Below are 23,927 nucleotides of genomic sequence, written 5' to 3' on the forward strand. Positions count from 1 at the left end.
AAGCCATCTGTGGTGTTTCTGTTACAGCAGCAGTAGAGAACCAAGGCACCCCTCCTCCTCAAACATGACCTAAGGAAGGGAGAGGGCCAGCTAGGCCTCACAAGATCCAGACCTAAGTAGGGTTCATTAGCCCAGAGTCATCCTCGTGATGGGGCAGGTGACCTGAGGGGAGCCACTGGGAGTGTGTCTCAGTCCCCAGATAACATTCTCTGGGAGCAGTGGGTAGCAAGGGGTCCTGGTGGTGCAATGTTTAAGCACATCTGTAACTAAAAGCTCAGTAGTTCTAATCCAACCAGGGACAAAAGACCTGGTGAACTGCTCTCATAAATATTTTAAAAAAAAGACACTGCCATTGAGTCAGTTCCAACTCATAGCAACCCTATAGGACAGAAATGCCCCATAGGATTTCCAAGGCCATCAGTCTTTACAGAAGCAGACTGCTTGCCTCATCTTTCTGTCATGGAGAAGCTGGGGGGTTTGAACTGCTAACTTTTGGTTAGCAGCCCAATGCTTCAACTATAGTGCCACCAGAACCCCTTCTCATGCAGTTCTACTTAGTGCTATGGTGTCATTATAAGAGGAATCGACTCAATAGTAACCAACAGTGGCTGGCAAGCCCAGGAGCACATTGGGATCACCTGAAGGAGTGGGGTTATTTAAAAACAACTCCATGCCTAGGACCCACTCCAGGCCAGTTAAAGCAGAATTTCTGGGGGTGGGCCTCAGGCATCTTCCTTTCTCAAGCCCTCTCCCTGGGGGGTTCTAATGTGTAGCCAGAGCGGGAACCATGACTCTGGAGCAAAGCAGAGCTCACACTCTGTCTCGTGGGATATCCATCCCCACCTGATCTACATCCTTCCCAACTTTCGGGGCACAGCTCAGATGGCACCCCAGGTAAACCACCACAACAAAGCCCTTACTGAGTACAAGATCATGCGCTAAGTGCTCTAGGGGCACAAAGAAGAATAAGACCATCTCTGTTCAAGCTGCTGATAAATGTAGATGGGGAGAATGTGTGTGTGGGGGGATGGGGAACTCGAAAAGTATTCATGAAATAAACGAATGAATGAATAAATGAGGGATTGGATTTACAATCAGAGAACATCATGTGAATGACAGGCAGTCCCCGGGTTACACAAGAGAGTGGTTCCTGAGTGTGTCCTTAAGTGGGTTTTGTAGGTGAGTTGCAACAGGTACATGCGGTTCTTATTTAGCCTTACTTTAGTGTATGAAGGGAGCTCTGGTGGCATAATGCCTAAGGCATTTGACTGCTAACCAGAGGGCTGGAGGTTCAAACCCACCAGCCACTCCTTGGAAGGAAGGCTGGGAAATCTACTTCCATAGTTATACTGCCTCGGAAACCCAAGGAGGGGTCGCTATGAGTAGGGTCCGACTTGAAAGGAGTGGGTTTTGGTTTGTTTGTTTGTTTGTTTCTAGTGCAAGAAAAGACTGGAAGCCTTTTCAATGATCCAAAAGCTGTATGTGCAGCAAGTGAAGGTAACTGTGATGAAGAATTTGTTGCAAGTAGGGGTTGGTTCACTGGTTTCAAAGTGAGGGCAAACTCAGGACTGCCTGCACATGAAAATCAGAGAAGCAAGGACTGTGCAGAGGAGAGTGATCGGTGATATGGGGCTGAGGGAAGGCTCTGTAAAGGTGGTGGCATCTCATCAAGAGCTTGAAGGATGGCTAATGATAACATGTAACATTTGTTCAGGGTTTTAGAGTTGACAAACGTTTTTACATACATTAACTCATTTAGTGGCTTGCAATAGCCCTTGAAGTTGGCATGTTAATCCCTACTTAAGAGGAAGGTCAAATGACTTAACCAAAGTCACACAGCATTTGAGTGAGGGGGCCTAGGTCTTCTGATCTGAAATCCACAGTCCCTTTATGACACCATGGAGGGCTTGTCCCATAAGTGGTTTAGGGAGGAGGCCATTCCAGGCCAAGAAAAGAGCATGAGAGAGACATAGATAATCTGAGTGTGTGGTTTATATAGGGAAGGGTAGGGTTTTCTAAGGAGTCTTCTTTATAGGAAGAGTTCTTGTGTGACAAACAGTTAACACACTCAGCTGTTAGCCAAAATGTTGAAGGCTCGAGTCCACCTGGGGCACCTCAGAAAAAAGACCTGGTAATCTTCTGGAAAATCAGCCATTGACAACTCTAAGGAGCACAGTTCTACTCCAACCCACATGATGTCCATGAATCAGATGTGCCTGGACAGCCGCTGGCTTTCCTGTGGAGGAGAGAACTGTGAACACAAAGAGTAGGGCTGAGGGCAGAGCTGAGATGTTGGTGGAGTTACCCCCTGGAGAGCCCCAAGCCCTCAGATCCATAGGTTACCATTTCTCCTGTGGCCCTTATCAGTCTCCTGAGCATTCTTATTCTGATGAATTTGTCTCATCACGTTTCCTAGATGATAAACTTCTTGGCCTGGTAGTGGCTACATTCATGTTCAAATCTCTCCAAAACCCAGTCAGGGTGGATGGAGGATTTGTGGGTCCTAAAGCTTATAAAGAAAAATCAGTAGGTACTCTGATGGATAAGGTTGTGCATCAACGTGGCTGGGCCATGATTCTCAGTGGTTTGGCAGTTATGATGTGGTCATTCCCATAATGAGATCTGGTATAATATAATCACTTCCATGAGACGTCTGCTATGAGCAGCCAATCAATTGACAGGGAGTTTCCTCAGGTATGTAGCCTGCTTCCAATATATGTGGATGTTCCAGAAAAGCTCCCTGCCTTTTTCTCAATCTGCATCCTGCATCTGGCTCGTCTGACCTCCAGTTTTGGACTGGAGCAAGTGGCCTGCTGATCTTGGTATTCATCACCCTTTGGAGCCCGTGAGCAAGAAGCCTGCTGTCTGACTTGCCCATCTTGGGTGTGTCAGCCTCTGCAGCTACGTGAGTCAGAAGAGGACTCCGTGGACTTGGGAACTGTCAGCCTTTACAAACACGTGAGCCATTTTCTTGAGATTCATGTCTCTCTCTCTTACACACACACACACATACATAAGCTTCACTGGTTTTGCTTCTCTAGAGAACCTGGCCTAAGACAGCAATCTTAAGCCAGATACCCTAAAACAGAGACCCTAAGACAGGCACCAAGTGACTATTTGTTTAGAAAGAGGAAGGAACTCACAACCAATTACAAATTTTAAGATCTGATAAATATCACAAATATAGCAAACCCAGAAAAATAGCATATATTTTGATTCCTTAACTGTTTGGCACAGCTCTGTGATACTTTTTTAAACTCCAATTGTTTTCATGTCTACTCTTTCATTGCCTTCTTTATGGTAGGAAATTAGGAATACTGTGTTCCACAGCGAGCAATGGCTGACCAAAACTTGCTTTGTGTTAGTGATAGTTTGGAAATGCCTGTGTAAGCACCACCACTATAATTAATGGTAACTCATGGGAATGTTTAGGATGGCTTACACATTTTCTCTTCCAAGTCTATTTCCTGTAACAGCTGTAAGACTTCAGGACATTTCAAGTGTTCTTGTACAGGGACAACTACTCTTTGACTTGATGACACTCATTTACCAATTTGTCACAGCTGTCCTCATTGCAGTGGGTATAAGAGGTTCATGTTCTCTTACAAGACAGAAATTCCATTTTGCTCCATTTGATGAGAGTCAGTCCTCCACTTACATGTACTGTACATGTCTGTTATGTGGAAGAATTTTTCACAGACTCAATTATGGCTCCATACATTTCAAACTCTGTTTCTCATGCCTTTCCTACATGCATCTGGTGCTGGGTTTTATAGGATACAGAGATGTCACTATATAATTCCTGACTTTGAACATTCCTGTCATGACATTCACATCATGTAAGTTAATACAGTGGAGGTTAGGAACTTTCCTGGAAGCCACATCTATACCACAAAGGCTAGCAAGAGCTTAGCCCTATATAGAAATGACATAAAATCACACATTCAACCCACTCTAAAATGCAAATTCCCCTCAGCTTCCCCGAAGAAGATCCAAAACATGTTGGCATTCACTCTAATGGCCCCCAAGACAAGAGGAAGTGTGATGAAAGGGAAGTCAGAGTGAGAAGAGATGTCAGCTGCCACTGAGTCACTTCTAACTCGGGGTAACCCCTGGACAACATGACAAAATGCTGCCAGGTCCTGCACCATCATTGTAGCTGCAGGTGCTCAAGTCCACTGTTGAACTGCTGTGTATTTTGAGTGCCTTCCAACCTAGAGGGCTCATCTTCCTGCATTATATCGGACGATAGTCAGTTGTCATCCACAGGGTTTATAATGGGTAATTTGAGGAAGTAGGTTGCCAGGTCTTTCTTCCTAGTCTCTCTTAATTGGGAAGCTCTGCTGAAACCCGTGCACCATGGGTGACTCTGCTGCTATTTGAAATACTGGTAACATAGCTTCCAGCATCATAGCAACACAAAGCCACCCCAGGAGAACTGACAGATGGGTGGTGACTTAATTGATTGTAGTTATACTATCTTAAGTTTACAAGGTTAACAAAAACATACAACCATGTGACCCACTGTAGCGTCTTGGAAGGGACCCAGGCAAGAGAGGAGCTTGCAGCTTCGGTTTCTTCAGCTTCACAGTGGAGCACCTCTGAACACACCCCAGTGCTCTTCAGAGAGTAAGTACTGACTGAATTAGTATATTTTTCTCTTACCGTAGAAGTGTAGGCTGGGAACTAGGAATGGATCCAGGGTATACCAGAATACTCCATCTAAGGGGGAGGGACCTGCAAGGGCTCCCTCCTTCATTGGTGCTTCGCATTGTTGGGGTCCTGCTTAGAGCTGTGTCACTGTCATTTTTCTGCTGAACCAAATGAGGCACAGACAAAACAAGGGACTTGCTACCTTCAAACAACCACTTATGCTTTGTGGGTCAGGAATCCAAGAACTCTTGGTTGTGGGATGTCTCTGCCCCACAAGTCATCCTAGTTAGAGAGGCTCCAACTAGAGATCCCATTTCCAAGTAGATGGCTTCTTAACTCACATGTGTGATGCTTTGGTGTTGTCCCTTCACCTCTCTCCTCCACAAGGTGTCACATCCTCCAGGAACCCTCCACATGGTGTGGACACAAGCATGGTGATCTCAGGGTAGTCACACTTTTCTGGCCACTGGCTTCCAAGAGGCAGGAAGTAGAAGCTGGCAGGCCAGTGAAGGGCTCTGTGCAGAACTGGCTCACAGTCATACACATTATAGTCTCTTTGCCAAAACAGTCATAGGGTGCACTCAGAGTCAAAGGGCTGGACTGTCTCTCCCTCTCGATGGGGTAGGACAAGGTCACGTAGCAGAGGAGCACATGGTGTGGTTGCCACCATCTATTAGTTTGATGTCCTGTGGTGGTTTGCCTGTTGCCATGATTCTGGAAGCTATGCCATCAGTCTTTCAAATGCCAGTAGTGTCACCTATGGGAAAAGGTTTCATCACAGCTTTCAGACTAAGAGAGACTAGGAAGAAAAGCCTGGTGACTACTTCCAATAATTAACCAATGAAAGTCCTACAGGTCACAATAGGAGATTGTCTCATAGAGTAGGAAAATGAGCCCCCAAGTTTCAAAGTCACTCAAAATACACAGTGCCCACAACAATGGGCTTGAGCAGACCAACAGTCATGAAGATGGTGCAGCACCAAACAACAGTTCATTTTGTTGTGCATTAGGTCACCATGGGTCAGAAATGACTGGATAACAACTAACAACAACAACAATGTGGGATGGCAGACAGTTTTGCCATATTTGGAAAAGACAATTTGATACAGACCAGAACTTTGGCTTCTATAAGCCTATTTCCTGTCATTAAAAAGACAGGAAAGAAAGAAAAGACCAAAATGGATATCAAAAGAAACTTGCTCCTAAATGCCGAGTAGCTAAAGTGAATGAAAGAAATGATGATGTAAAAGAGCTGAACAGAAGAATTTGTCGGGCGGCTCAAGAGGACAAAGTCAAGTTTACGATGAAATGGGTAAATACCTGGAGTTAGAAAACCAAAGGTGAAGAACATGCTTGGCATTTCTCAAGCTAAAAGAACTGAAGAAAAAAAAAATTGACGCCTCCAGTTGCAATACTGAAGTGTTCTATGGGCAAAATATTGAAAGACTCAGAAAGCATCAAAAGAAGATGGAAGGAATGAATACACAAAGTCACTGTACCAAAAAAAAAAAAAGAATTGGTCATTGTTCAACCATTTCAGGAAGTAGCATACAATCAAGAAACTGTGGTATTTAAGGAAGAAGTCTAAGTGGCACTGAACGCATCAGCGAAAAACAAAGGCTCTAGGAATTGACAGAATAACAAGTGACTATTTCAACAAATGGACACTCACTCGTCTATGCTGAGAAATTTGGAAGATAGTTACTTGTCCAACTGAATGAAAGAGATCTATATTTCTGCCTATTGCAAAGAAATATGACTTAACATAATGCAGAAATTAACAAATAATATCATGAATATCATATGCGAGTAAAATTTGCTGAAAATAATTAAAAAATGGCTGTAGCAGTACATACGCAGGGAACTGCCAGAAATTCAAACTGGATTCAGAGGACAATATGGAATGAGGGATATCCTTGGTGATGTCAGGTGGCTCTTGGCTGAAAGCAGAGAATACTAGAAAGATACATACCTGTGTTTTATTGACTATGCAAAGGCATTTTACTGATGGCTCATAACAAATTACAGATACCACAGCCAAGAATGAGAATTCCTGAACACTTAATTGTGCTCATGCAGAACCTGTACCTAGACCAAGAAGCAGTTGTTTGAACAGAACAAGGGGATACTGTGTGGTTTAAAATCAGGAACAGTGTGTCAGGGTTATAGCCTTTCACCATATCGATTCAAACTGTATGCTGAGGAAATAATCTGAGAAGCTGGACTGTAAGAAGAACCCAGCATCAGAATTGGAGAAAAACTCATTAACAACCTGCGGTCTGCAGATGACACAACCTTGCTGGCTGGAAATGAAAGAGACTTGAAGCACTCACTCGTGAGGATCAAAAACTACAGAATGGATTACACCTCAACATAAAGAAGACAAAAATCCTCACAACTGGACTAATAAGTAACATCATGATAAATGCAGAAAATAATGAAGTTGCCAAGGATTTCATTTTACTTGGATTCACAAGCAACATCCATGGAAGCGGCTGCCAAGAAATCAAACAACATATTGCATTGGGCAAATCTGCCACAAAAGACTCTATTAAAGTGTTAAAAGCAAAGATGTCACTTTGAGGATTAAGGGACACCTGATCCAAGCCATGGTATTTTCAACCACCTCATATGCATGTGAAAGCTGGACAATGAATAAGGAAGACCAAAGAAGAACTGATTCATTTGAATTATGGTGTTGATGAAGAATATTGACTATAGCATGGATTGCCAGAAGAACGAACAAATCTGTCTTGGAGTGAGTATAACCAGAATGCTCCTTGGAATTGAGGATGGATTCATGTACTTTGGGCATGTTATCGGGGGGACCAGTCCCTGGGGAAGGACATCCTACTCAGCAGAATAAAGGATCAGCAAAGAAGAGGAAGCCACTCAATGAGATGGATGACACAGAGGCTGCAACAACGGGCTCAAGTGCAGAAAGGATCGTGAGGCTGGGGCAGGACCAGGCAGGGATCATTCTGTTGGGTGCAAGGTTGCTATGAGTCGGAATCAACCTGAGAGCACCTCACCACAACAATGTTCCCTTGTGCTTCTTCACAGAGAGGACTTTGTGGCATATACCAAGAATAAATGATACCCGCATACTCACCTTCGTGGAACATAAAGGATACATGAACAGCTATGTGTGTCCCTTGTTCAACAGCGCTCCCAACAAAACAATTAGAATTAATGCAACTTTCAGCAATTGTCAATGCATGAGTTGACAGCAAATGTTTCTCAAACGACTAAACACACATTCAGAATCAGCACATCCAGAATTTGCAGTGATTTTAGAAAAAGGTTTGCAAATCCAATGGTCAATTTTAGCAAAACGGAAGGGGAAGTTTTAATCTGCTTAAGAAAATGTACTGGCTATTTGGCAATCACTCTATCAGCATCATTTGCATGTAAACACTGTGCTCTTATCAATGCTTCTTATCTAGTCATTAGAGGAGGCCTTCTACTTGGCTATGAGTGTGTCATAACTGCAGGATTTTCATTCACCAGGCCTGGCCACCCTCCAAGAGATTCCAATGAAGAGTTTATTACTCTGTCACACTTTCAGGAGCCTGTGTAGACATATCGTTAAACTCTTATCAAGAGGAAGTATCCCGGGCTACAGCTGTGCTGTTTCTGTGGGTTTTTTGTCTTGTTTTTCTAATGAAAGTCTTCTATTGATCCTGTTCATAAGAGAAGCACACAGCTCTAAATCATTACCTCCCGGCAGTAACTAATTTTTGAGCCCTATCTGCTTCACCACACTCCTTAATGGCAGTTGAATAAATATGTAACGTGCAGAGTTCTCAGTCTTTTCTATTTTATAAAGGATAGTGTCTTCTGACACTTGTCCTATGCCATCCAGTCGATTATGACTCGTGGTGACCCTATAGGGCACAGTAGGGTTTCAAAACTTGTGGTACTTCTGGGAGTACATCATCAGGTTTTTCTCCCCTATCTTCCCACTCAAAAACCAAAGTCAACTCACTGTCATCGAGTCAATTATGACTCACAGCCACCTCCACTGGGTTCCCAAGGCTGTAAAATCCTTATACAAGCAGACTGACTCATCTTTCTTGGCTGGGATTTGAACCGCCAACTTTTTGGTTAGCAGCCAAATGCCCTAACCACTATACCACCAAAACTCCTAAAGGAACAAGGCTTCTAAAATTATAAATCCATCTGATTTATTTTTCTTCCAACTAGGGGACAGAAATAAACAAAATTAACAAATATTTATTGAGCGTCAAAACTATGTGAAAAACACCAAGCAAGGCACTCTCAGGGCCTCTTCCTTTAGGAGCTGAACACACAGCAATGAGTCAGGTTAAAGCCACCCCGGGGTAATTCTGTATTATCTGGAAAGGCCCTCCCACCTACGACTTGGCCTTGCCTTCCACACTCTTAAGTAACAGCTCATGGAACATGGGACCCAAAGACAGGCAGTGGGATGCATGGCTAATGAGACCTGGCTCAGGAACACAAACTAGTACAACCAGATTCTCAACAGAATTTGAGCCAAGAGGCACAGAAGCTTCTGCCAACAGGGGTGACGAACATCGGAGCTAAAAGGTCACATAGACTGGGGGACTGGGACAGACATTTGTAGAAAAGGCCAGTCTGTGGAAAGAGCAGCATTGGGCAAACCAGCAACACATGTCCAGGAAGAGAGACAGACAAAAAATAAAAACAAAAAACACAAGCAGCTACCTTTCTGCTTTCGAGTCAGAGTTCCCAAGAGACTAGTTCTACTTGAATTTCTCTCCCTGTGTTCTGAATCTCCTTGTATATGGAATTGGCTCCATGGCAACGGTTTGGTTTGGGGTTTATTCTGTGAGGTTTTTTACAATTACAATAAACCCATTGCTGTGAAGTCAGTTTCTACTCACAGCAACCCTATAGGTCAGATTAGAACTACCCTATAGGGTTCCTTATGGAAGCTTCCTTATGGAAGAAGATGCCTCATCTTTGTCCCATGGAGCAGTGGGAGAACCTCTGATCGTCCAGTTGGCAGCCGAGTGCTCAACCACTGTGCCAGCAGAGCTCCTCACGATTACAATAAACTCTCTTGTATGTTTGAGCTGGTTTGATTGTGTTCTCTACCTTGGAACCCAAAGGTTCCAAAGAACTTCATATACTCAAGTACTAAACACCCATGGGTACCTGGCTACTGAGTCTATCATTGTCTGATTCAAATCTACCATCCAATTCTGCTGCCAACCTTCCAGAATTCTCCATCCAACCACTCTGATCTCCTGGTATAAAATGTGCCTTTTAATTTTACTTTTGAAAATAATAATAGTGCTCTTTTATAGCTCTACTATTATTGTATTAACAATAAACCTATTTTTGAGTCAATAAGTAAACACTTCAAACAAAGAATCCATGGAATACTTCACAGCATGATGACCCTGGAAGACATTATGCTGTGTGAAATAAGTCGATGATAAAAGGACAAATATTTCATGAAACCACTATTTAAAAAGTCAAGAACAAGTTTATGCACAGACACGTTCTTTGATGGTTACCATGGATGAGAGGGGAAGGGAAGGAAAATCACTAACTAGAGAGTTGTTGTTGTTGTTATGTGCCGTCGAGTCGAACCAGACTCATAGAGACCCCTCCTTGGGTTTCCAAGGCAGTATCACTATGGAAGTAGACTGCCCAACCTTCCTTCCGAGGAGTGGCTTGTGGGTTTGAACCTCCAGCCTTCTGGTTAGTAGTCAAGTGCTTTAGGCACTATGCCGCCAGAGCTCCTAACTAGAGAGTAGCCATGTATTAACATGGGTGAAGGGAAAGGCAATATACACTAAGGGGGAGGTCAGCACAAAATGATCAAGGCAGACACTGGGGGTTGCATGAAAGTAAAAGACAAAAAAAGTAAATACTATTCCATACACAATCCTGCAATAACAGTGATAAGAAACAATAATTTATGGGTTGCTCTATAGGTAGAAATGTAGGCTGAACAGATGTGGGAAGGCAAATGGCAGTACACACACAGTTTATATATAGGCATGGCAGAGGATATTTCTACATACTGATCTGTATCTGCTGCCAGTATACCCATGACTATAGTTGAGCACACAGGGGGCAAAGTCCCTAAAACTTCTTAGCCATAACCAGATACCCTGAGGCAACAAATCACTGGGCTTGGAGGTTTAGGACCACGGTCTGGGGGGACATCTAGATCGATTGCCATAGCACAGTCTACAAAAACAATGTTTTGTATCCTACTTTGGTGAGTAGCTGGGGACGTAAAAGCTTGCAAACAGCCATCTAAGAGGCAAGTACTGGTTTCTCCCCATCTGCAGCAAAGAAGAGTGAAGGTCAAAATCATAAAAAAAAAAAGGAGAGGGTGACCAGGTTTGCTGATCTGATAGAGCCTGGTGGGATCCCTGAGACTATGGCCCCTAGCTGCCCTTCAGGTCTGGAATTGAATCCACTACTTTGGCTTCCAGCCAAACAAGACAAGCATATGAGCTAAACATTTACATTAGGTAGATACACTTCTTGGAGAGATCAATCATGGGAGAATAGAAGGGCTGTGTATGCACAGGGAGACAGCTCAGGGGGCAGGAGTGCATGGGAGAGGAAGACACTGGGAAGAGGTAACTATGAGGAGGAAGTGGGAGGGGAGCTGTTGCATTGTGGGAAATTGCAGTCAATGCCATGAGACAAAGTGTATGTGAGCTGCTGCACAGAAAAGTAAATTTGCTCTGTAAACTTTCACCCAAATCACAGTAAAAATTTAAAAAAGAAGAAGAAGAAGAGGAAGAGTGAAGAAAATCAAATACTCAAGGAAACAACTGACCTAAAGGAATAATGGGCCACAAAAACCACAGTCTCCACAACCCTGAGACCAAAAGAACTAGATGGGGCCCAGCGACCACTACCAACCACTCTGATCAGGACCACAATTGAAGGTCCTGGACAGAGCAAAAGAGTAAAAAAAAATGTAGAACAAAATTCAAAATCGTGAAAAAGACTAGACTTAGTGGTCTAATAGAGATGATGAAACACCCTAAATTGTGGCTGTTAGACACCCTTCAAGCCTGGAACTAAACCCAAACCTGGGGACCAACTTTCAGTCAAATAGACCAGCCTATAAAGTGAACACTAACACCCTTGAGGAACATATTCCTCAGAACAATCAACTATATGAGATGAAAAGGGTGGCATTTGCCCAAAAACAAAGTTCAAAGGGCAGGAAGGAAGGATGAATGGGAAAGGGAACTGAGGGAGGAAGTAGGAAGAGTGTTGTTACATTGACATGATTGGAACCAATGTCACGAAACAAAACGTGGATAAATTGTTGAATGGAAAAACTAATTTGTAAACTTTCAGTCAAACCACAATAAGTAGTTAAAAAAAAAAAAAGAAAAGCCAAACACTATACACACACATATACACAAAGTTATGGTCTGTTTTCCCTGTTGCAAGGTTTTGCTTTTGCTGCTCTACCCACCAGGAATGCTCTTCACATCCTCCATCTCCCATCTCCCCTACCCTGCCCATCTCAGGGGTCGACTTTGCCTCTGTGAAGCCCATCCCACTCCCTCCACAGCTGTGTTTTGTACAGGTTATATGCCAATTTTTCATGTCGCCCCAACTAGTTCACTTCCCCACCTCCCCTGTCCTTACACAGGGAAGTCCCTGCTACATCTCCTCTTCCTCCCTGTTGTGTTGTGATCTCAACATGCCTCACACCAGAGTCTTCCCATGCTACCATAGGGACGAACCTGAAAGAAATGGTATAGTTGTGGGAGCACTTAGGGTTCAATAATGTGGATGGAATCCCAAGAGTCACAGATGATAAATAAGACAGCTGGGGTATAATTGAAAAGGTCCTGAAACTAAATCCTGGCTCTCCTGATTGTAGGATCATGGTCAATTCATTTAACCTTCTTAGTCTCAGTTTCAATATCAGCAAAATAAAGGTAATAAACTCTAACTCAGAAGACTGTTGTGAATGTTGTGGTTGTTGTTAGGTGCCATTAAATCAGTTCCAACTTTATGTACAACAGAATGAAAGTCTAGCACCATCCTCACAATCTTTTCTATGCATGAGCCCATCGTTACAGTCACTGTGTCAATCCATCTCATTGAGGGTCTTCCCCTTTTTCACTGACCCTCTACCAAGCATGATATCCTTCTCCAGGGGCTGGTGCCTTCTGATAACATGACCAAACCCAAAGTACAAGAGACAAAGCCTGGCCATTCTCACTTCTAAGGAGCATTCTGGCTGTACTTCCTCCAAGACAAATTTGTTCATTCTTCTAGCAGTCCATGGTACAGTCAATATTCTTCACCAACAACACAAGTCAAATGCATCAATTCTTCTGTGATCTTCTTTATTGTGAGTAGTAAAACCAAAAAAATAAAATTAAAACCAAGCCAGTTGTCACTGAGTTGATTCCAACTCCTAGTGACCTCATGTGTGTCCAAGTAGACCCAACCTCAACAGGGTTTTCAGAACTATGACCTTTTGCAAGCAGATTTCCAGGCCTTGCTTCCCAGTCAGTTCTGGGTGGGTTTGAACAACCAACCTTTTGCTTAGTAGTTGTATACTTTAACACTGTGCCTTCCAGGGACCATGATCGATTCTGATTCATGTCAACCCCATGTACTTCAGAGTAGAACTTCACTTCACCAGTGTTATGGGTTGAATTGTGTCTCTCAAAATATGTGTTATAAACCCTAACTCCTAAAGATATGGAGAAGTGCACAAGAATTACAGACAATAAAGGGAAATACTATTACATATATAATTGTGCAATATTAGTAATAACAAACAATAATCTATGAGTAGACACATAGGCAGGTGGGCAAGCTGAACAAGTATGGGTAGGTGAAGGGGACTATACCCACAACCATATATAGTTTTGGCAGAGGATACCTCTCTCTATATATATGTGTGTGTGTGTGTGTGTGTATGTGTGTGTGTGTGTTTCATAAATATACCCACATATATGGTAGAGCAATCAGGGGGCAAAGTTATGAAACCTTAGCCATAACCAAACACCTTGAGCTAATAAATTGCTGAGCTTGTGGGCTTAGGACCACAGTCTTGGGGGACAGTCAACTCAATTGGCATAATATAGTTTACAGAGACAATGTTCTACATCCTACTGTGGTAAGTAGTGATTTGGCTCTTAAAAGCTAATGAGAAGCCATCAAAGGTGTAACTATTGGTCCCTCTCCATCCAAGGAAAAAAGTGAAGAAAATCAAAGACATATGGATACAAATAGTCCAAAGGGCGAATGGACCACATGAAACTCAGCTTCCACAGCCATGAGACCAGAAGAACAAGATGGTGCCTAGCTACCACTACTGACTGCTCTGAAAGGGAACAGCAGAAGGTCCTGGATGGAGTGGAAGGAAAATGTAGAACAAAACTCAAAATCATTAAAAAAAAAAAAAAAAAAAGACCAGGCATACTAATCTGACAGAGACCAGTGGAACTCTCAAGACTGTGACCCTTAGTCACCCCTCGAGCCTGGAACAGAGCTCACCCCAGTGGCTCCACTTTCAGCTGAGCAATAGGCAGGCCTGTAAGGTGAACAGTAACATCAGAGGAGTACACACTCTTTAGGACAACTAATCGTAAGAGATCCAAAGAGCAACTTGTCCCCAGGGATAAAGCTCAGAAGGCAGGAAGGGATAGGAAAGAAGGACAAAGGGAAATGGGAAACACAAGGAAGTGGGAGGAGTCACGTTACATTGTAGCTGTTGCAATCAATGTTACGAAACAAAATGTATGTGAATTGTTGAATGGAAACCAATTTACTCTGTAAACTTTCACTCAAATCATAATAAAAAGTTAAAAAGAAAAAATCTTAACCCCTATCCCTGTGACTGTAATCGCATCTGGGAACAGAGTTTTTCTTTGCCATGTTCATAAGGCCATATTAATATAGCATTCTGTTCTGAAACCAATCACTTTTCAGATATAAAACAGCAAATTCAGAGCAGAAGCAAGGAAGCCCAAATGGGGGAAGACAGATGCTATGCCACGTGGAGATTTCCAAGGAACCGAGAAACAGAAGCTGAACAGGGACAAGGACCCAGTAGCATCACTAGGGTTGGTGTCACCCAGTGCAGTAACTCATGATGGCACTCCTCCATGGACCTCCTCCCATACAAGAGCATATGGAATCCTTAATAAAGATAGTTATCAATGTTAATCACAGAATAATATGTGATACTCTTGTAAATTGCTTAAACATAGTATTTCTTAGAATCTATGAGCACTAACAACAAGATTGTTCAATAAAAACTTTCTACATTGAATTACAATGTTACTAACAACTTCACTACTTTGTTCTCAGAAAAGTTATTGATATATATTCACACATACTGATTATCCTAATATTGCAGCTACAATACTAGAAAATTTGACAAAAGCAGCAACTATAAAAAATCTGACAAGTGTAAACAATAGCACGCTTGTAGTATGTGCAGATGAAATCATGTGATTTGAAGCATCATTGTAATTGGGAAGTAATGACACCTCTTAACCAAAGTACACCAGGAAGTTTAACAGTTCAAAATGCATAGTGTTTTAGTAACGTAGGTCTATTGATCCATGTAAGCTGGCTCACGAAAAATGTTTTTGTTATTGTAGCTACAGGTCTATTTTTATTAAAAAAAAAACAATGAATTTCTACTGAAAAACTGCACAACAATTTTATGGACAGTCATTTTGGTGCCACGTCCCCTGACAGTGTCACCCAGTGTGGTCTGTACCTCCTGCCTGCCCTAATAACACCACTGTAAGTACCCTCCCCAGAGCAATACCGAGAGAAACCCTTCCCCATAGAGCCAGTGCCCTAAATTCAGACTTCTAGCCTCCTAAACTGTAAGAAAGGCAGTGTTTGTTAAATCCACCAACCTGTGGTAGTTCTAAAATAGCAGCACTAGATAAACGTAACAATATGGTTTGCAGTGGCCGTATGGAAAGGAGTCCCAGTGGTGCCGTGGTTAAATACTCAACTGATAACTTAAAGGTCAGTGGTTCAAACCCACCAGCTGCTCCACAGGAAAAAGATGTGGCAGTCAGCTTCTATAAAGATTAGAGCCCTATGGGGCCGTTCTACTCCATCTTATAAAGTCACAATGAGTCAGAATCGACATGACAGCAACATGTTTGGTTTTGGTTATCTTTTGGAAGTAGATCACCAAGCTTTTCTTCTGTGAAGAATAAAGGGGGCACCATATGTGAAAGGATCTGGCCCTGCATGGTCTGTAGGCCTAGAATTAACACTAGTTCATTCTTGGCTTCAACCAATGAAATACAACCACTGTGTTGTTATGTAACTTCTCATGGGTAGAATGCGTTTCCTGGAGGTCAGGAACCATGACCCACTTCTTCAAACTACCAAACTGAATATTATACATAGAAGGTTCCCAGTAAATACCAATTGATTAATTGAAAGCTAAACAATAAAAACTTTTTTTAGCACACACACATTCAAAAACAGAAGACCCACATTTGCGTTCATCCAGCTACGTAAATCATTCACTGTGTTTCCATGATCTTTTTCAAAGAGCTAGTAGAGTCAATTTCCAATTATCTGTGTCAGTGGGGAACAGGAATAGTCTGAATAATGAAACCCACAAATAATCTATACATTTAATTTTAGTAGTTGCTTCCAGCTGGTATGAAAATGTCCCACTGTGAATGTCATTGTTCTTCCTGCCTCTCCCATCTCTCCGGCAGGGACAAATACTGTCAAAAGCCATCCTCAGCAGGGAGAAGGGAAAGCCAGGTCTAGATCATCAGTGGGATGGCCAATCAGCCTCCCAATCATGAAGCCCTGATGAAGCTTCATACGAGGCACTGCCTAGCACCGGGGCAAAGGTCAAAGTGGAAAGAAAGGATCTCACTCCAATCCCAGCTCCTAGCAACATCCTGACCCCTCATGGTTGCCAGCCATGCATATTCTTGTTGTTGTGTGCCATGGAGTCAATTCCAGCTCACAGCAACCATGTAAGGCGTAATAGAACTTCCCCATAGGGTTTCCTAGGCTATAATCTTTATAGGAGCAGATCACCAGTTCTTTCTTCCTATGGCATGGCTGGTGGGTTTGAACTGCTGACCTTTCAGTCAGTGCTTAACCACTGTGCCACTAGAGCTCCATAGCTATGTATGATCCTTGGCTAAATCAGCCAACTGTGAGGCCCAGAGGGAGAGGCTACCAGGGAAAATAATGCAAAATCTCCAGTGCCTGGTCTGCTTTATGCAATGAGCCAATACTAGTGAGCACCGGTGTCAATTACCTTGCTTTTGAGACATGAGCTACACTCATGCAGAAATAGCCCTGATTTGAGAACTATTCCACAGGGGCTACTATTGACCAGCCAGAATCTTGACTGCAAATGTCACTTGGGTGTACTCAGAAAGTTTGGGTGACTTTAATGATAGCCAAAAGAATTTGCTATTTTTAAACTCAGGCTCAACAGTTATGTGCTCGAAAATTAAAGGACTTTATTTACTTCCTCTACTCTCTCCTGAGTTACAAAACAGTCAAACCTGAGATTACAAACAGGTAGGATTCAAAGGACAAATACTGTAATTCCACTTATGTGAAAAATACAGAAGAGTTATCTGCATAGAGACCTAAGTTTATTGTTGTTGTTGTTGTTATGGGCCGTTGAGTTGAACTCAACTCATAGCGACCCCTCCTTGGGTTTCCAAGGCAGTATCACTATGGAAGTAGATTGCCCCATCTTCCTTCCAAGGAGTGACTGGTGGGTTTGAACCGCCAGCCTTCTGGTTAGCAGTCAAGTGCCTTAGGCACTACATTATTAGTGGTCACCAAAGACAGGCCAGGAGATGGGGTAGTCAGGGAACTCATTACTTCGAGAACATTGAGTTTCTGTTAAGGGTGGTGGGAAAATTTGGAAATGAATAATAGTGATGGTTATACAATATGATGAACACAAGTAATGTCACTGACTTGTACATGTGAAGAACGATGACATGGCAAAGGTTTTGTTACATACATGTATTGCTGTCAATTCCAACTTATGGTGGCCTCATGTGTTCAGAGCAGGGTTTTCACAGTTGTGAACTCTCAGAAGCAGATCTCTAAGCCTGTCTTCTGAGGTGCCTCTGAGTGGGTTCGAACAGCATGTCAATTGCTCTCATCATCTGACACTTGGCACCTGAACTCATTTAAATTCTCTACCTGGCCTCTGTAGGCATTTGCATCTATGTCCATGGCAGAATGTACTTTCCAAACTGCAGCAAAAATATTTCCCATCCCACAAGCAATCTTACAATGTGACTTCAATACTCTTCCTATGACAAGGAGCTCTGGTGGTGTAGTGCTTAAGGCATTTGACTGCTATCCAAAAGACTGGTGGTTCAAACCCACCAGCCACTCCTTGGAAAGAAGACTGGGTGATCTACTTCTGTAGTGATACTGCCTTGGAAACCCAAAGAGGGGTCACTATGAGTCAGATCCAGCTCGACAGCAGTGAGTTTGGGTTTTCCTTTTTTTTTTTTTTAAATCAAGAGATAGGACCTGTTTCCTTAGCAGAAATAACTCTAGGTGAACTCCAAGGCAAGAGCAATTCCACCCAGTGGTTTTCCGGGGGCAACTCATGCAAGCTCACAAGAGCCAATTATACATTTTTGTTGTTGTTGTTGTTGTTGTTGTTGTTATGTGCCATCGACTCATAGCGACCCCTCCTTGGGTTTCCGAGGCAGTATCACTATGGAAGTAGATTGCCCCATCTTCCTTCCGAGGAGTAGCTGGTGGGTTTGAACCACCAGCCTTCTGGTTAGCAGTCAAGTGTCTTAGCCACTATGCTACCAGAGCTCCAATTATTCATATGTCTTCCCAAATCTGTATTCAGTGATATCACAATGATAACTTAAAATTGGCCACAGTGGGAGTCCTTACATGATGGAAATTAACAAACACTACAAACAAGGATTTCCCCTGCCCCCCCCCCCAATATCAGGAAGCCTGTTGTTATGTTGACCAGCATACTGCTTCACCTGGTTCTCTTAGAACCCAGCCACCATACTGTTAGGAAGCCTGAGTAGCCTTAGAAAGACCTACATGCAGGGAAAGCAAGGTCCCCAACCTACAACTCTAGCAGAGTCCCAAGTGACAGCCAGCATCAACTTGCCAGCCATATGAGTGTGGCATCTTAAAGTGGATTCTCTTGCCCCTGTTGAGTGACCCCAGGTAATGTCACATGAAGCAAAGACAAGCCTTCTCCCATTGAACCCTGTCCAAATGGAGATTCCTGAGCAAAACTGCAAGTTCATAAGCATCTATGAAGTTTCTGGATGTCTTGAGAAACAGCAATGGTGACAGTTTCTGGAAGCTTAGAGTAACTTGGCTACACCCTGTATGTATCCTTTACTCCACTGACTTCACTTTTGTTTGCTTTCAAGTCTCACACCATCTCACATCTTACACCAATTCATAGGGGCTTGGCCATTTCGTTGTATCAGGGCTAACACCTCACATTAGAGAAGTCCAGGCTTGCTGTCCATGGCTTCTCATAATTCAACACACAGAAGCTTGAGCTGGGGTCAGTCTTCATATGTTTTCCCAAATCTCTTGCTCTGCTGTTCTCTACCTGAAAGTGCTTATTTCTTATAAAGCTGAAACCTAGGGAGTTCCACTCTTTTGTGCTCACTGCTCTCATCCAGAATACCTTCTCTCTGGCACTTGACACATTGGAAGGAACTGGAAACCACCCCTGCTTCGTGCTACCCAAAAAGTCTCCCTCACTCTCATAAGTTGCCAACTCTACCTTACTTCCTACAAATCACTCTCAGACACACCACCTTTGTGGCAGCAGAATGGGGATTTTCTACTCATCCATTTCATTCCTATACTAGGTGTTAGAGACACAGCAATGAATGGGATTCTGTCCTTGTCTTCACTGGGGGCGTTGGGAAAGGCTTCCCTTAATCTGGACTGTAAAGGTTAAATAATAGTTTTTTGGCAGGTAGGTAGGAAAACAGGTAGGCAAGAAGGAAAGAAAAAGGAGGAAAAGAGGGAAGGAGGAAAGACAAAAGAAGGAAAAAGGAGGGAGAGAAGGAGGGAGGAAAAAAGGAAAGAAGGAATTGCAGGCAGAAAAGAGAAAACATAGATGGAGGCAGGTTTGGTAAATTTGGGGTCAGAAAAGTTTGAAGAATTTCATTCTATGGGCATTATTGAAAATACAACAAAAATGATATGATCTTATTTGCATTCCCTGAAAATGACTCTTGGAGGCAGAGTGGAGAATGGCTTAAAGGGGAGGTAATGCAGAAAAGGAGGCTGATGTGAAGGCTATTGCCAGGCAAGAGGTGACGAGGGGTAGAAATGATACGGTGACAGTTGAAATAAAGGAGAGAAAGCCTTGGGGTGGAAACCACAACACTTGATGAGTGCCTGCATCTTAAGGTTAGAGGGACTGGAGTGTGTAGAGAATGGTAATAGCAGCAGTAGTGGTGAACATTTACCTGTATTTTTACTCAAATAACGCTTGCCTCCTATGTTTGTTTGCCAACTGCCCCCTCCTCCCAGGAGGTATTTTCATAAGCACCACCATGCTAATTTATTTTTTCACATGTTACTATATTGAAAAAATAAGCATAGCATATTTACAGAAATACCTTGGGGTAGAGGGAGCACTTGGCAAACAAACATAGGAGGAAAGTGTTATTTATGTAAAACTAGGATATAAGACACTTACAATGTACCAGGTATTACTTTTAGAGCTTTACTGTATTAAAGGTCCCTGGGTGGTACAAATAGTTTGCACTCAACTATTAACCTAAATATTGATGGATTGAACCCACCCAGTAACACTGCAGAAGAAAGGCCTAGTGAATTGCTTCTGTGAAGATTACAGCCAAGAGAACACCATGGAGCAGTCTACTCTGAAACACACAGAATTGCCATGGGTAGAAATCAACTGACAGAGATGGGTTTAGTTACTATACTAGTCATTTATCTTCACATCAATCTTATGAAGTAAATATTATTATTATATGGTTTACAGATAAAGAAACTAAGGCACCATGAAATTAAATCACTTGCTCAAAGTCATCAAGCTGGGATATCGAACCAAGCTCTTAACTATTTGTCCAGTCTTGCCTCTCCAGGGAATTAGGCTGGGAGGAGAGTGCAAAGTGCAGGGATCAAATTATGAAGGGGAGAGTCTAGCCTCTAGAGTTGTTACCCACCAAAACCCACTGCGGTCAAATCAGATCTGACTCATAGTGACCCCTCCTTGGGTTTCTGAGGCAGTATCACTGTGGAAGTAGACTGCCCAACCTTGTAGAGTTGTTAAGCACCATCAAACCAATCCCAACTCGTGTCAGAGTAGAACTGTTCCATAGGGCTTTCCAGCCTGTGATCTTCACTGAAGCAGATCCCCAGATCTTTCTTCCATGGAGTCACTGTGTGGGTTCAAACTGCCAATCTTTCAGTTAGCAGCTGAGCCCTTAACCCATTGTACCACCAGGGTTCCTTACCTGCTGGAGTTGGGTAAAGGAAAGGGCAACTCAAAGGTCTTTGGAAGGAAGAAACAGAGGTAGGTAAAACGTTCAGTCTTCAGGGGTAGACAACCTCTGCCTCATTTCCTGGCCTTAGTCTTCACAGCTTTGCTAGAGAAATGGCCCCAAAGACCACACAGCAAAGCTGAAGCTCTTGTTGGGCTTTGATCAGTCCTGAGCTAGTCAAAGCACCCATCGTTGCCACTGCCTGGGAGAGTAGCACAAATGAACCCACTCTCCCAGCCCAACCCTGTGCCCCTGTACTGATAACATCTGCCCTGAGCTTCCCATTCCACCCCTCACCTATCAGTTTATCCTACTGTGGTGGGTTGTGTACTGCTATAAGGCCTTGGAGCTCTGGTAGCATAGTGCCTAAGGCACTTGACTGCTAAGCAGAAGGCTGGCAGCTAAAACCCACCAGCCACTCCTCAGAAGGAAGGTTGGGCAATCTAATTCCGTAGAGATACTGCCTTGGAAACCCAAGGAGGGGTTGCTATGAGTCAGATCTGACTCGACAGCATACAACAACAACATAATGCTTGAAGCTATGCCGGTGGTATTTCAAACACAGCAATGTCACCCATGATGAACAGGTTTCACCAGAGCTTCCAAGACAACTAGAAAAAAAGGCCTGGTGATCTACATCTGAAAATTAGCTAATGCAAACCTTATGGATCACAACAGAATACTGTCTGATACAGGACTAGAAGATGAGCCTCTGAGGCTGGAAAGACTCAGAATACACAGCGGCCACAGCAATGGGCTCGTACATACCAATGATTGTCGAGATAGGGCAGGACCAGGCAACGCTCCATTATACTGTACATGGATTGGACGGTGACTATCAGCAAGTTCCTCACGATACCAACCTGAGTTAAATCTAACTCCTCATGGAGGTCCCTAGGAGAAGACTGCCTTCCTTCCCCACCCAGCATACCCTTTCTGCAGAATCCGTCTCCAACTTACAATCCCTATCCTTGGCTCTGACCAGATGCCCACCAGTGCTGCCTCCAACCTGAGCCTAGTCCACAAGTTCTCACGCTGTTACAAGTAAATCACCTACGAAAACCATCACCTGACCCAACAGCCACATACCAGCTGACATCCAGACTCCCTGCTGCTGCTCTCCTGCCGTGCATGGATTCTGAGGCGCTCACCCTTTCTAGAATTAATTTCGGGATGATGGATCCCTCAGACACTGGCCTAGGAGTTGGACCAGCTCTCCCCCCACCCACCCCATCCTGGGTGGCTGCCCTGTGGGTCTAGTCTCCCCTCTGGCCCTAGCTCAGGTGACCCAGTGCTGGCAGGAACATCAGGGCCTGGGTAATGCTATGTCCAGCCACAGCTTCAGCCAGGAGGAAAGGAAGAGCAGAATCAGATCAGTGCTGGTGGCAATGCTTTTCCGAGTAACAACTCCAGTAGAAGTAGAAGAACTGGAAGGTGGGGAGCCGTTTTGTTCCCCCTCCTCTGGGTGAGCGAGGCCTGTAACATCGCACTCACATGGCACAGAGAGCTGTGCCTGTCAAACCATCTGTACCACAGAATGCTAAGGGACACATGCAGAGTTGCATCTACTTGAAGGTGGGGACATGAGGCCTCACGGGGGATCAGGGCTGTGGCATAGCCCTCCACTTCTAGCTGCCTTTCCAATGGGGCCAATTTGCCAACATGCAAAGCCAGGAGCTGCTATCTGGGGCCACTGGTGGATCGTTTGTACTCACTAATGAAGACCAGTTTCACGGAAGGCTCCCCTGACTTCCACAGCCAAACGTCATGTCTGCGTGGAATTCTAAGTGAATTCCACCAAGCCCGAAGACACAGGGCATTTTATGTCAAGACATCACTTCTAATCACATCAAGAACTCTTAAAGCAGCAAGACACCAGCAGTGAGGGCTCAGCTTTGTGGCTTCCCAGGAGTGGCTGTTTGGGGGTGGGGGTTCTTAATGGTACCAGGCCTTTGACCTGAGCAATTACAGTCCCACCTGGGCAATGAAAGCTCCTTCTTGTTTCCCTTTGTTATAGCCTTGCCTGCCATCCTCTTGGGAGATTGTAATAATGTATGGTCAATCCCAGACTACCCTGGACAGCAGTGATCCTTGGGTCATTAACAAGCCAATGCTCATTCACAATTAGCAATGTGATTGACTGTACACCTGTATGGAGTGTGGAGAGATGGATTAAAGATAGGTAGGTAGCGCATCGCAAATGCAGCCACCATTCATCTGTCACCATTGGAGGCTTGTGTGTTGCTATGATGGCGAACAGGTCTCAGTGGAGCTTCCAAATTAAGAAGGACTGGGAAGAAAGGCCTGGTGATCTACTTCTGAAAGTCAACTAGTGCAAACCCAATAGATTACAATGTTCTCATCTCATTGTACATGGAGTTGCCATGAGTAGGGAGACAACTCAACAGCAACTAACAACAGGTTAGATAGATAGATGGGTGGGCGGGAGGGAGGGAAGATGGGAGGGTGGATGGGGGAATGGGTGGATGGGTGGATGAGTGGATGGGTGGATGGATGGATATAAAGAGAGAGAGAAAAAAATATCTATCCAATATGTCAGACCTCATCAACTGGGGAGAATAAAATGGGGTCAAGGGTCACATTATAATGAATCCAACACTCCTCCCCAACTTGCTCAAGAATAAAGCCAACTTCTGTCAAAGGGTCCTCCAGTTTTCTCAGGCCTCAAAGGGGCCTCTGAGGTGTCTACAAGCATCCTGGCTCCCCACCAAGGTCCCACTTGGGACCTCA

This window comes from Orycteropus afer, unplaced genomic scaffold (assembly GCF_000298275.1).
Source record: "Orycteropus afer afer isolate SDZICR_OR568_19922 unplaced genomic scaffold, OryAfe1.0 scaffold00006, whole genome shotgun sequence".
NCBI classification, from domain to species: Eukaryota; Metazoa; Chordata; class Mammalia; order Tubulidentata; family Orycteropodidae; genus Orycteropus; species Orycteropus afer.